We start from the raw sequence: 15,346 nt of genomic DNA on the forward strand, positions 1-15,346 counted from the left end.
GCCCAGTGAAAGTGAGTGAGGGTGGGAGAGAGCAAACGACGGAGGGAAGGGGGCTTGGTTTTGTGAAATTAGAAAGTTGGTAACCGTACTCAGGTCCCAGGAGTCAGCCACAATTCCATGGGACAACTTCTTTAGTCCTTTCTATCCTAACAATCTGCAATCCACTCTATTGAAAATGGAAGCCACCCCACCTTTTCAAATAGCAGCAGCTCAGGACAGCATTAACCCATTTTCTTCTGAACACCGATCTGCAAGCACATTGTCAGAAATCCTCATGGGTTTGCAATGAAAAGCGAACCAATCAAGTCTTTTGCAAAGCGAGCTACTTCCTGGTAATGTCTACGATGGACAATAAAGTTTTCCCATGGTGCATCACGATCCGAGGGCTAAAGTGGACACAATTCAGGGTGGGTGCATTAGGGACTCTGGATATGGCTACTTTGACTCAGGTCTGCGGACTGCAGTATAGACACCAGAGCCCTAGGTTCTAGCATGGGCTAAAAAAGCCTTAGCATAGGGTTACAATAAAATGTAGATGCTCAATCCTTTGGTTCCCTAATACAGGACAGCTGATTTAAGTGCCCCTAACCCTGGGCTTACATTGCAGTGTAGACATACCCTAAGTGAGTACAAATGTAGGATGCCAGATTTTCCTCGTAAAGGATTTGAGTCTCTACTGCCTTTTTTCTTGCCTTACATCTGCGTGTGCTGATTACACAGGTGTAAATGGCTACAGAAGAACACAGGCAGTAAATTATCAAACCCAGAGTGTTTAGGAGAGTTTCAAGGGCTGTTGTCTTCCATGGAGATTGAGACTGTTCTCCGTAGTGCATTGTTTTGACTGCAATGGCCTAAGAATTGTTTCACATTAACTCAAGATATTTGAGGTCTGTTTTGAGTACACTTAAAATTAGTAATTGTCAGGCATAAATTTTATTTAAAACTGCATTTAAACCCAAGTAAGAGAGGAAGAGTTACATGAATAACCACCATTATTTATGTATGTAAATCCTGCCATATGAATTCACATAACTCATAGCCTGCTTTCAACTTTTAATCCCTGAGAACTTGTTAGAGATATTAGAGTCCCTTTAGGAATAAATCATAGGCAAGGGGTTGTGTTTTGTTTTGTTTTTGTTTGGCTGGTTGTTTCTTTTTTATTTTTTGGCTGAAATAAGCCATGTTATACAAAAGAAACAATGTTAAAATAATATTAGGGTTTAAACTGGATCCAAAGCCACACAAAGTTAGACAAATCAGAGAGGAGGCTTCAGTCTCCCCATTCTTGTTCACCCTGTTGAGTTTAGGAACTACAGTAGATAGGCTACACTATTATTGTTTTTGTTAACAAATGAGAGAGAAGTGTGCCGCCCAACCAAAAAAACCCTGTTTTTTATTCTTCTATTGACATGATAATGACTTTTTGTCACCATCATGATCTTGCTGGTTCTTAATCTGTGCAACATTGAAATATGGAATACAAAGAACCATTTTATTTTCTGTTGGTTCAAACTGCCTAATCTATGCACTGGGTCAAATTCTTCACTGCCTTGCACTTTGTAGTAAAATGCATTCAAAGTGTGTGCAAATGCTGCAGATCCGATAATGTGTTGCACAGCCCTTTTAACTTGTTCAAAGGTGGCTGGAGTGCAGCCTAGCCAGAGACAGGATGATCTCTCTTTCCTACTAGGGTCATCAGAGATGTCACAGTGCCACCAAAATGATTCCTTCTCCATCTTCTGCAGGGAATGTGCTTGTGATGGTGGGGGGTGGGGATTCTTTTGCCCTGGCCATACCTAGATGTTGTAATAGCCCTTTGGGGCTGCTGAAAGTTAGCAGTCTTTAATCTTGAGGAAGCTGAAGTCCAAATTTTAACATTGTGCAGGGGGACAACCACAATGAGTCAAAACAAATTCTTGGATCTGAACATCCTTGAACTAATCATGGGAAGATCTGATTTGGATTAATACTCTGACCTGGATCATCCCCTATCCCAGAAAACCCAAGGGGAGTTTGGAAGGGACCTCATGAATATCCCATAATGTTATCTTTGGATACCTGGGGATACACCAGAAGCTAGGACTATTAACTCAGAGGATCTTTGTCCAGATCCAATGGGACTGTAATATTAGCAAATGTTTCCTTTTGAAATTGCTGAAGGAAGTGAGTATTATAAATGACTTAGGATAAAAAAAATCAGATTTTTTTAATGAGAGTAAAATGTTTCTCTTATGGATAATTTGACTCTTTTTCATGGAAAACAAGGATCCTAGAAAAAAAATTACATTGCTATCCACTAGGAAGCAATTGCTTATAAGCATTGATTCTGAATCCTTCTGTCAAATAGATATTGAAAGGTATTGATTTGAATTCTGATGTGAATTAAACTGCTGTTAAATCAGGAGTAACTTCTGAAGGGAATTATCACTATAAAACCACTGTGAGATTACAAACAGGCCACAGTGCCCAAGAATCATCATGAAAAGGAATTATAGTAGTTATTCTGGCTGAAAAAGATTTTATTCTCATCTTGGGAAACTATTTTATAAGGATTTTCCAGAAGGTTACAATGTTGGGGCTAAAAGCCATGCTATATGTGTTTCTAATTTAGCTAGTAAAATGTATACTCTGGTTTATTATGCCCTGTGCTTGAACTGTATGGCTTTGGTTTCTTTTGAATGGAATGAGCTATAATGTAATTTAATTCAATACTTGAGACTGCTACAGAAATTACATCAGTACAGTGGATGTCGACTTCTGTTGTTTTGAGAAAGATGTGACCTAGCTTGCTCCTCCAAGACATATTAAATAATTCTTTTCACTGGTTTTAATAATCCTTGGGTAGGTCAACTCTTTTCCTTTGTAACGCCCTGGGACTGGTTCTCAGCACTGAGGACTTCAGAGTTTTGTTTTTCACATCATGTTAATACTCCTCTATGGATTGACTAGTATGATTTGCCCTAAGGGTTATGGGGAGGAATAATTTGACATACATCCAAGAATCAAATGTATTACAATCAAAGGGAGTCCATACCACATTAGCCTGGGGAGCAATGGTCCAGTTTGCTGCTACCACCATGTTTATCAGTCAAAGCATGTGGTCCAAACAATCAATGTTACATATATCACTTCTAATCAAACATTCTTTGTATGAATTACTTTTAAAAAAGGAATTCTTAACCTTGGCAGAAGGGTTCTTTTGGTGAGTGTATAATTATTTGACTTACTACAAAAGCACCAAATACCTGGGTTTTCTGGAAAGACAAATTAACCATTTATATCAAAGTGGACTTCATGTGTTAGGTGTTGTCAAATGTTTCACAATTGTCACAATCAGTTGTAAACTTCAGACCAAATAAAAGTGCCCAAATCAGTCTAAATATAGGGTACCTGAATGTATATTGTCAAGTACAAACAAAAACAGCTGCCCTTATTATTCTCCTGACTGCTTATAAAAATTCTAAAGGCAACACACTTGCTACATCTTTTCATTATTTGTAAGCAGAGTCTGGATAAGCTCTCTCCTGACATCTAGTGGTGAGCTGTGGAAAAAGACTTCAGAAGCTGATCTTGTTTGCATGGACACACTTATTCATAGAATATCTGGATTAGAAGGGACCTTAGGAGGTCATCTAGTCCAACCCCCTGCTCAAAGCAGGACCAATCCCCAATTTTTGCCCCAGATCCCTAAATGGGCCCCTCAAGGATTGAACTCACAACCCTGGGTTTAGCAGGCCAATGCTCAAACCACTGAGCTATCCCTCCTTGCCTAGGTGCTCAGCATGATGGGACTAGTTGTCCAAATGATCACTTGTGTCTAGTGTTGGATCCCCAGACTCCTGGTTATTGGGGCAAGAGTAATAAGGGGTTGCTATCCTTGTTGTGTGAACCAAGGGCAGCAGAACTGAACCTGGCATACCCCAATGGAGGGATTCACCCTCAACTCAACAGCACTTGCTAGGTAGGGGACATGGGTTCCAAAGCCCAATGAGTTGAGGGTGGGTGTTGGTGTTTTGTTTAAAGGTTTTTAGATACTATTTGACTTGTCTTCTCTATGGTATAGTAAAAGAGCTATTTAAGATTCAATTAAGAGTCTTGTTACATGCTGTAGAGTTAAAATTACTGATACTTAGGTCTAAGCATTAGATCTACTTTAGGATGGTGTCTCTATTGCAAGAGACTCCCCCGCTAACAGCTGAAATCACTGAGAGCTGTGTTAAGTGCATGAGTGGGGTTCTGAAGACATCTTGGTGAGCAGGCAGCTGGTGGAGAGTTGTGGCAATTGGCTAGCAGGGTGGCTGATGGAGAGGGCTAGAGCAGAGCCCTGCAGAGGCATAGCAGTTAGCTGTTGGGCTGATGAGTGAGTGCCTGAACAGTGCAGTGTGTAAGGTGCCTCCTTACTGCCTTCCACGCCCCTGCCTTCCACACAGGGTGGGAGGTAAGCTCTGCAGATGAACCTCTGAACTCTGGGGCTGCACTGGCCAAAGGATGGCAACTGTGAGTGGGGTACAGAGGAGGGATAGGCACGTTAAAGGGATTTTTGGGTTGCTGGACTTAAAACACTGAGGGGAAAAGGACACTGCCCAACTTACTTTGGGTGGGTCTTTTGCTCATGGTTTGTGTTTATGAGCCCTAGTTGCAGTGTTTCCCCAAATTAATGCTGAGTTAATTCCCTCCTTTTATTAAAAGTTTTTGCTACACTCAGACTCTGTGCTTGTGAGAGAGGAATTATTGCCTCTTAGAGGCACCCAGGGAGTGGTGTGTAATTGTCCCTAGTCACTGGGTGTAGGCTTGAGCTGGTTTTGTGTTTGTTGAAAAGGAACCTCTAGATACTGAATCTGGCCCTTGTGGCTGCTGGCTTCACTTGGCAGAGGGGTTACAATTATTTATTAATGTAACAACATGGTTATGCTGGGCGTCTTAGAGAACTAGTATTAGTGGCTTTCCTTGAAGAGTTCACAATCCTAAAATTTAATCTTAAAAACCTTACTTAGTTACTGATCACTGAATTCACTTGAACTATTCTCATGCATAAATTTGCAGGATTCAACCCTTAGGCAGGACTCCCATCAAAGTTAATCAGTCAGTACTTCAATAGTATATTTTTAGGGCCAGAAGGGACCATCACGATCATCTAATCTGACTGCCAGCATGATGAAGCTATGGACCTTCACTCAGTGAATCCTGCATTAAGTCCATAACTTCCGCTTGAGCGGAAGCATATCTCTTAGGACGGTGACCAATCTTGATTTGTATCAAGAATTGTGAGGTAATGTGACATAGAGATCGAGCACTGGACTGGGAATCAGGTGGCCTGGGTTTTATTCCCAGCTCTGGCACTGGCCTGCTTGGGGAAACTCAAGTCACTTCTGTGCCTCAGTTTTCCCATCTATAAATAGGGATAGTGAGCCACTTTGAGATCTAGTTATGAAAAGCACAATAATAAGAGCCAGGTATTTTTGTTATTTCTATTGATTTAAAGACTTCAAATGACAGAGAATCCACCATATGCCCAGGTAAATTATTCCAATGGTTTGTTGTTCTTACTTGAAAATTTGCCCTTATTTCTAGTCTGAATTTGTCTCGCTTCTACTTCCAGCCATAAGATTTTGATATGTCTTTGTTTGTGAGATTAAAGAGCTCCCAAATATCAGTAATCTTCTCCTCATGTAGGTATTTATAACTGATGATCAAGTCATCTTTTATCTTTTTCTTGAAGAAAGGTAATATATTGAATTTCTGTCAAAATCAATCGGAATTCTGCCTGAGTAAGGGCTGTGAGATCAGGCTCTTGGTAAACAAGGTGTGGAGGGAAAGTCTCTCTTATCCAGCAAAAAAAAAAAAAAAAAGGTGTGTGTGCGCTGTGGGTGGGGGATAGCAGGAGTGGTGGAATGGATGATGAGTTACAACAGCAACAAGGAAATACCATGTAGTGTGCTTATGCACTGTACATACCTTCAGATTTTTACAAACAAATTAATGTTAAATAGTGGAAATTGGCAGTGTACAGAATGAAGGCTGGGGCAGGAGGGGTGATGGGTGTTTGGTGACTGGAGGCAGCTGAAAGGGTGTAAGAAATAGCAGCATAATTAAGAAAATACTGTCTCCAGGTGTGTTTTCATCTGACAGAAGTATGTGGTTAGCTTAGCTTTTCTTTACTGTAAACCAGAACTCTGAATATTCTCCAAGGGATGCAATATAGTGTATAAAGTAACCTAATGTGACATGATTTATGTGTTTTAACAAAAGAGATTTGAACTCTACGGCAACCCCTGGGTCCTGGGGAGGGGGGAGATGGACACACCATTAAAATCATGTGATTTGCCAGAGTTTTCTATGCATAAAAAACTGGTTGAATATTGTTTCTCCAGGCAAAGGTTTTCAAAAGTTACTAGTGATTTTTGGGGTTCCTTAATTCTTTGGGGTGCCGAACTTGAGACATCCTATGGGAACTAATATTCAGAAAGTGCCAAGTGGCTGCCCTCTGAAGACCAGGTTCCTTTGAGGTGTTTCTAGTGGGTGTTCCCAAAAATCACAAGTCTGAAATTTTGGCTGTGTTCTGTTTTGGATGTAGCTCTCCTATTGACATCAATGTGCCCAAAACGGGTGGGGAGAGTGAAGGGGGAATGTTTTGGGGAGGAGTTGCTATTGTTAGGTATCAACAGGAAGCATCTTTCCAAAAGACACACTGGGGATTGCTCTATTGTATGGAGGCATAATGACTGAAGTAGACTCAATGGGCCAGATCTTTAGATGGTGTAATTTGTCAGAGCTCCACTGATTTCAATGACATAAATAGAGGGCATCTGTCCCAATGATTCTAGAAGGTCCCACAATGGTGGCATGCAGCACCTCTGCACATTTCTATTATAGGCAGTAGCTGAAGTGTTACAATCTTGTCCTACATGTGTAACCCCAATATTACAAAACTTCATTCTTTTATATTCCACTGAAGAAACATTTATTTCTTTAGTGCATCAGCTATTTGTTGCTTGTCTGGTGTAAAAGATATTCCATGCTAAAGAAATGACCCTTTTCTTTCAGGGTCTGTATTTTTATTAGTTTGCTCTCACTTTTTGAGCTTCACAATAGATTTAGTTTCTCACATCTCTAATAATTTAAGGTATCAGAGGACTTTTGTTAATGGTGTTCTGCAGCCATCCCAATTATGTATATTACAGTAGCACTGAAAATGTGCCAGAGAGATGTGGGGGGGAAAGAAGCTATGCGCGGCCCAGAAATGTTTAAAACCACACCCATGGACGTGGCAGGGTTTCATTCATAGAACCCAATCCTGAGCAGTCCCATTGAAGTCAATAATACATAAAGTTAAGCACATGCATACATCTTGGCAGGATCAGGCCATAATATGCAGTTCAGAAAGGGAGGAAGAAATACTGAGAAAAGGGTTTAGTTAAGGAGGATAAGCCAAGTGTGTGTGTGTGTGTGTGTGTGTATATATATATATATATAATTTTTTTTGGGGGGGGGAGAACTGATTTGCATTTAAAAAGTTGTGGTATTGGCCAATGGGGATCTTTGTCAAGTTAGTGTGGAGTGGCCTTAATGCTGGAAATAATCCTGTTGGCCGAGACCCCAGTACTGTGCAGATCAGAAAAGGATGCAGGAAATTCTGTTTACACATGTGTCTGTAGCACTGAGCAGCAAGAGCAGCCCAGCGAGCCCAGAGGGTAAGGGAGTTTAATAGTCTTGTGGTTTTACTGTTTTAATTTTTATATCTTTCTGCAGGACAGTTTGTGTGTAGGTCCCACACAGGGAGTTGAGGGAGGAAAGCAGTATAAGATATATAGCAGAAGTACTTAGATATGAAAAAGAAGAGTATCTGAGTGTGTGATTAAGTTGTGCTTAACTATCTTCCTTTTGCTTTCCATTTCACCACCACTGGTTTATTTTTATCTTTACATCATATTAAACATACCTAGTCTTGTTGTATGTATACAATATGCTTATTTAACATAACCACATAAGAGTTTAAAATATAAATTTGCACAGCACAAGTGTGTTAAACCATCTATCTTTATTAGTAATTAAAAAATCTGAATGAGTTACTTTAAATATGGCATGTTGAAGGCTTATATTGTTTTTGTATATATAAATTCAAAACAACAGTAGGAAAAGTTGGTACTGTTTGGGTCATTTTGTAAACGTCACTCAATACTGTAGAAATTTTAAACTAAGGGGAATAGTGTTGTTTGAGTTTGCTGCTCACACTAAATTTCTGTTGCGGTTAGCAGGAAGTTGTGTAATCAGAAGGAATGTTTCCGATTTAAAATGTGCAACTAGTGATAGATTTGTGATTTTAATTTCCTTTTGAAAACTATCTGGATACAGGCAAAAATAGGGGCTGAAATGCAGTGAGGTTTTTGTTTGTATTTTTAAAGTGTGGTATAACAAAGCAGAGAAGTATTGTAATGTGATATGTTGGCAATGGACAAAGATATTCAGTTTGTCCATTATTTGAAATGGTAGAATCCCAGATGGAATGTGAGTGTGTGGATGACTTGTCACCAGGGAGGACCCAAGGGGCAAATTTTTAAAGTAATGCAGAGCAATTTAATAAATGCATATAGCAGACTGTTCTGCCTGTCTGTCGGATATGACAAGAATACTTGGGTTTTTATCTTTTCATTCTCACTGTTTTCATCACCACCATGTTAGTTTGTTCCCTACGATCATCAGTGTTGATATAAAAAGCAGGTAACTTACATTAGGAATACTTTGTATTTTTGAACGCTGCTATTGCAATTGTTTGCCTAGTGCCCTGAAGATATAAAGCACTATATAAATGTTAAGTATTATGAATGGGACCTGTTGTGTGTTCTTTACATACTCAAACCTTCAAAAAAATTCAATGGGAGTTCAGTGGCTGCAAAGAATAATGTATCAAGCCTATTACCTATCTATTTTTCTGCCTGTCTTTAACTCAATCCAGCGTTCTTAAATTATTTCTTTTTATTTTATTTTATTAAAAAAACTAGGGACCCTAATCCAGTGGATGTTGAAATCAGTTCATCTATTGCCATTTATCTCCATAGATGAGCCTCAGAGTCTTTTAGTAGATTAATAAATTAATCAATATTTATTTACTAATTAATTATTTAGCTCCACAAGTATATGTAGCATTTCATGAATCATAGTAAGAGATGTTCCCTGCCCTAAAGAGTTTTGCTGCCCAATGGTCATGATGAGAAGATTGCCTTAGTGATCTACTCTCCTAAACAGAAGGAGGCATTCATATTATTGTAAGGTTACTTCTGGAAAATGCTGACTTCTTAATGACAACTGCTTTCTGTGAAAAATATCCTAGTGTAATGTGGTTCATGTCCAATAGCAGTTTTGAGTTGCCTAATAATCTGTTGGGTCAACCCACCTATGTATTGTCCTCCTTTTAAATATTGCTTTTTATCCATTTCCATTTGCCCTAAATCTATGTCAAATCACTTACTGATTACTAGTTCTAAATGAAAAAGCTGGCAGATTAGAACAATTTATAAATGCTCACACAAGGTCTTCTTGGCAAAAACAAATCTGCCCCAAATCCTCAGTTTTCTGCACTTCCTTTTCTTTGTAAATCATGTGTACACAGCATAATTCCCGCTAATGTGCATAATGGGATTTGGGAATATATTGGATTTAATTCAAACCTACTTTCACACCAGTGGTGCCCTGCTATCCTCTGCTGGCTGTCCTGCTAAGGAAGGTCATATTGTTAAGTGTCATCAAAAGTCTGAACATGTCACCTGGTTGTGGCTCTTCCCTTATTAGCACTCCCCTGATTACCTCTAGACAAAGTTTCTACCACGGTTGGCTATACAACATGGGTAACCCGAGTGCAAGCCAGCATATTCGAGGGTAAATTAAGCCTACTTGATATGTACCCTTGCTCTAGAGCAGCGGCTTGCAAACTCTATTGATTTCATGTGCCTCCGTCTTAAAAAATTGTTGATAGATAAGCTTGATGTTCCACCAATTCATTTCACCAGTGGTACATGTACTCAATGTTTGGATAATCCCGTGGTGATAATCTCATAAGTGATAGGAATTTTAATTGCACTTGTATTTTGTCTGAAACTCTATATTCTTGTAAAGTGGGGGAGGGGAATGGGAGGGAGTTCCAGATATTGTATAACAGAGCACAATCAGGGTTCATCAAAATTCAAGCAGTCACAGAAACAGGTAGATTTTTTTTCCAAAGAAGGATTCATGTATATGGATGATTCCAGAATATATTTTATAAAGTTTCAGTTTCCACTTTCTTTGTTACTGACTGTAAATTAACTTTCTCAAAGTTCTATGCCCTCGTTCTTATTTTGTTCTTCATGTGGTGGTATTTGTACTACTTTTTCCTTCCCCCGACTTCCGACTTCCCCTTTGCTGAATACACATTACATCAAGTCTTTCTCAAATATGAATGTGACTGGCTACTAAACGTAGACTTCCCATATTTTCTCCACTGGAATTATTAAAAGAAGGCTTCAGAGGATGCTCTTCTCAGCCTTGTGATGTGTCAACCAAAATAATTGAAATCTTGCCTTCCAACATTTTTTTCCCAAATAACCCAGGTGTGTGAGAAGAGCAAGTAACTTATCACTGTGCTTTAATAAAAACAAATTCTACACTAAAATAATCCTGAAATATATTTTCATTCGGACAATTAAACAGCATGCTTGTAACATAGCTAGTCAGTTACGAAGCCACATTTTCCCAGAAGGCTGCAGGTTCAAAGTAAATGTTCAAACTAAGCTTGCAAATATATGCAGCAACTGCTTCCAGCTACCTTTTACATTGCAAAAAAGACATAGGGTAAGTAAACATTCTGTCTGTTAGTTTGTTCTTCACAAACTTATTCTTAACAAAATAAGATATCTTTAAAAATACATGCAATGTAATATTATGCGCCAGTCTTCTCTGGGTGCACAGTATAACATGTAATTGTAGTCACTTCTTTACAGAAATGAAGAAACCTTCCTAACCTTGAAAAAATTTGAACATGCAGAGCTTTTAAAATGCTTATTACACTCAATACATTCCCCACACCAGGTTGGATTTGTATTTTTCAGGATTACTCTTATACACCAAAAACATAACACTGCTACCTATAAGAGACCCATAAATTCCATAGATCCATCTGGATCTCCCAGAATGGGAAAACTCCACTGACTTCAGTAAAGGAGTCCTGATCTAGATTGGTGTAAATAAAAGGTGAAAAAGAGCAATTGTGCCAAATTCATCCTGGTTTAACCCTAGTAACTCTGACAACCCTTGTTGTTTGTTTTTATTGTATTTTCAGTTGACTTGCAAACTTTTCCCATAGGACAACTATATGAGTTGAAGACTGAAGACTCTTTAATGTGGCCTTAAAGAGAAATGACCAAATAGCCCAAATGCCACTGGGAACAAAACCCACTCTCTTCTTCACATGAAAAAGGAAGGTTCTGAATGTATTGGAAGGACAGGAGACAGGAAATGTGGAGTGGCCCACCCCACATTTCCTGCCCTTCCAATACATTCAAAAACCTTCTTTTTCACACCAAACCTATGTATGAGGGAGTATAGCTCTGCCGGGGATCCTTGCATCCCATTTCAGGAGAAGATTTGTAGGAGGAGCCAAGAGAGCTATGATTAAGCATATTCATCACTTAGTTACAGTGTAAAAAGATTGCTATACTTGCATGACTGCTATTTTCTTAAGGCTACACTAGTGGCGGTAGACTAGAGTATACTTTCTGTTGCATCAGACCCTTGATATTAGTGTGCAGGATATTTATTCAGGCTGGGGGCTGGGAACAAGTTTTAGCCCTTAGTGACTTTCTTCTGGGTAGCACACAGTAAGAAAAGAATAAGTGATGGTTAAACAGCTGTATACATTTTTTTCTGATTGTAATAGTCATTTCCCCTTATATCTGACAGTATCACATATACTTTTTAGTGTTCGATATATCTGCTTTTCCACTGTAACTTGTTTCTCTGTGTCATATGAAGATAGTAGAAAGGGAGGTTTTGATGAGGCTGAGAATTGATATCATTGGTAACATTTTGATTGCAGAAGGCGACTGAAGAACTCCTTAGTACAGGATTAAAGACGTGGTTACTGTGGAACATGAAATATGTCAGTGTGCATATATAGTCTGCTTTTGATTTGTGGAAGAATTGTGTTCAAAGAAACGCTTGGTGAAGCTGGGGGAGTTCATATTTTCCATTAGATGTTTCACCATCTGTTTCTGAGTGACCTATAGCATTCTGAGCACTCTATAACTCAAAGTATCTTGCATATACTGTACTTTCTGGTACTTTCTTTACGTACTAATCATCTAGCTAGTTATATGAAAATACAGGTAATCTCTGAAGAACACTCGCAGCAAATCTTTAATGAATTTTGATTTGGTATAAGATGCTGGTCTGACAGCATGTCATAAATATAAAGGGAAGGGTAAACCCCTTTGAAATCCCTCCTGGCCAGGGGAAAGCTCCTCTCACCTGTAAAGGGTTAAGAAGCTAAAGGTAACCTCGCTGGCACCTGACCAAAATGACCAATGAGGAGACAAGATACTTTCAAAAGCTGGGAGGAGGGAGAGAAACAAAGGGTCTGTGTGTCTGTCTATATGCTGGTTTCTGCCGGGGATAGACCAGGAATGGAGTCTTAGAACTTTTAGTAAGTACTCTAGCTAGGTATGTGTTAGATTATGATTTCTTTAAATGGCTGAGAAAAGAATTGTGCTGAATAGAATAACTATTTCTGTCTATCTTTTTTTGTAACTTAAGGTTTTGCCTAGAGGGGTTCCCTATGTTTTTGAATCTAATTACCCTGTAAGATATCTACCATCCTGATTTTACAGGGGGGATTTCTTTATTTCTATTTACTTCTATTTTTATTAAAAGTCTTCTTGTAAGAAAACTGAATGCTTTTTCATTGTTCTCAGATCCAAGGGTTTGGGTCTGTGGTCACCTATGCAAATTAGTGAGGCTTTTTATCCAACATTTCCCAGGAAAGGGGGGGTGCAAGTGTTGGGAGGATTGTTCATTGTTCTTAAGATCCAAGGGTCTGGGTCTGCAGTCACCTAGGCAAACTGGTGAGGCTTTTTACCAAACCTTGTCCAGGAAGTGGGGTACAAGGTTTTGGGAAGTATTTTGGGGGGAAAGACTCGTCCAAACAGCTCTTCCCCAGTAACCAGTATTAGTTTGGTGGTGGTAGCGGCAAGGACAAAGGGTGGAATATTTTGTACCTTGGGGAAGTTTTGACCTAAGCTGGTAAAGATAAGTTTAGGAGGTTTTTCATGCAGGTCCCCACATCTTTACCCTAGAGTTCAGAGTGGGGGAGGAACCTTGACACAGCACTAAGTATCATGGGTGAGGCCTAGAGGTGGTATCATGTCAGGTACACTAAGCACTACCATCAAAATGCTATGGTGATTGATGTTACAGAAACTCCTGAGGGAAGGAGAAGTCATGTTTAAAAGCTATTTTGTTTATACCTGACTTTTGTTCTCAACCCTGCAATAGTTAAAAATTACTATAGACCTCATCTTCAGAACTTTTTTTTTCCCAAATTAACTTCTGCTCATTAATTTGTTCTCTCTCACACAGAGGGCCTGATTCTCTACTGCCTCGCACATTGTGATGCAGCCATTTACACCTGTGCAAAAGGGGGCTGGGGGAAGGGGTAAAATGCTACCATTCTGATTTGGCAACTGTCAGAGGATAGTTGGTTCCTGTGACTGGATTAAGCCCAACTTCCCTGTGACAGTGTAGGTGGGCCCAACTGAACCAATTAAAGGGGAGAGTGCTACACATGGGACTATAAAGGCCTCTCAGAGCACAGGAAAAAGCGTGATTGGAGCAGGATGTACCTGGGAAGAGGTACCACAGAGGAGTGAAGCTAACTCTGGTGGTGGGTCCCTGGAACAAGGGGCCAGATGCATGAGGAAGTAACACTGGGGCCAGGGTTCCAGAAGGGGGAACAGAGCTGGTTGGATGAGAGCTGGCTGAGAAGGGAAGCTGGCTGGGACTGGGAACCTGGAAGAAGCAGTCTTACCAGAGGGCTCTGAGATGGGAGACTATAAAACCCACGGACAAAGGGTGAGCTGAGGAATTGTTTTTGTTTTCTCTTTCTTTTATGTTATGTTTGGACAACAACTTACTTTAAAGGTGATTGGGCATGGCAGTGATTGCTTGTTAAGATGACGAGAAGCCCTGCTGCATCGCATATGGCGGAGAATGTAAGCACTTCTGCTGGCCTCTAATAGAAAGGGAGAGTGAGGTGGATTTTTGGTGCCCAGTGAAAAGAGGCAAAACAGAGGCAGAGTGCCACACGGTGATCTAATCCCACAAGATGGCGCTCAAGTGGCAGCCACCATATGACAGCAACACTTTTACATTCACTTTGCGTGAAGGAAAATAGCTACACCAGGTGAAAAGCAGTAGAGACTCTGGCTCACAAATTTGAACAAGCAAACCATTAAATAAATTGATAAATGTGTGTGCTTTTTTATTTCTTTAACAGGTCAGGAAGGAAAAAAAAAATCTTTCTGTCTTTAATATCTGAGCACTGCTTGGATATTTACAGTGACGAACGCACCTAATCTCTCAGATTGATAAAGAGAAGGCATAGTAGATTTGCACACCAAATGGAACAGGTTCTGATCTCAAGCAAGTAAGAGCTACAGCAGCATTTCTACTTTTCTATATGTGGGGATGAGGGAATAGCTTATTTTTGAGTACACATTCCATGTTATGTTTTGAGACTATATCATCCATTAGTGGAATTGAGATCTAGGATTATTATTTTTCTAAATAATATGTAATAGCTGCTGAAAGTAGGTCACGCTTTGGATAGATAAATCAGATGATTACCAAAATAACAAGAGACAGGTTCTTTAAGATTATTTAATATCTGAAAGTAAATATTCTGAAGACACCCAGCCAAATAGTTCTAGGCCCAATGTTTTAAAAGTTAAAACTTAAGAACAGAACTGTTTTTATGATTTTACAAACATTTCAGTGAAATCCTTCTCTAAAATATAAACATCCATTTGGTGCTGAAAACAAGCACTATTGCGTTTGGAAAAGAGAATCAGAAAAATGACAGTGAATGGAAGTGAAATTAACCAGTTTGATTCACTGTTCCTGTTGAATGAATGCAGAGTAATAGCATGAATGGTGAAATGGAAACTTTTAGTGTTCATTTTGATTCAGATAATGAGATGCCAGTATTATCACTGGTAAGGATTTCTTTAAATCATTTTGTCTTAACACTGTTGCTTCACAAATCTTGAAATGGCTTGTACAGCTAATGAGATATAAAACTAACTACAGTTCATAGAGGTGT

At 39.4% G+C, this 15,346-nt stretch overlaps 1 protein-coding gene across 1 annotated transcript in view; it reads left to right on the top strand.

Annotated features, from left to right (window-relative positions):
- Positions 1–7,604: 7,604 nt before the first annotated feature.
- Positions 7,605–15,346, top strand: part of CCDC102B (coiled-coil domain containing 102B) — a 361,276-nt gene continuing 353,534 nt past the window's right edge. Inside the window, exon 1 of the mRNA XM_048840158.2 lies at positions 7,605–7,691. The gene's annotated coding sequence lies outside the window, so the exon portion shown is untranslated. The remainder of the gene's footprint in view (positions 7,692–15,346) is intronic.

The sequence above is a fragment of the Caretta caretta genome, chromosome 2 (genome assembly GCF_965140235.1).
Source record: "Caretta caretta isolate rCarCar2 chromosome 2, rCarCar1.hap1, whole genome shotgun sequence".
Classification (NCBI taxonomy): domain Eukaryota; kingdom Metazoa; phylum Chordata; order Testudines; family Cheloniidae; genus Caretta; species Caretta caretta.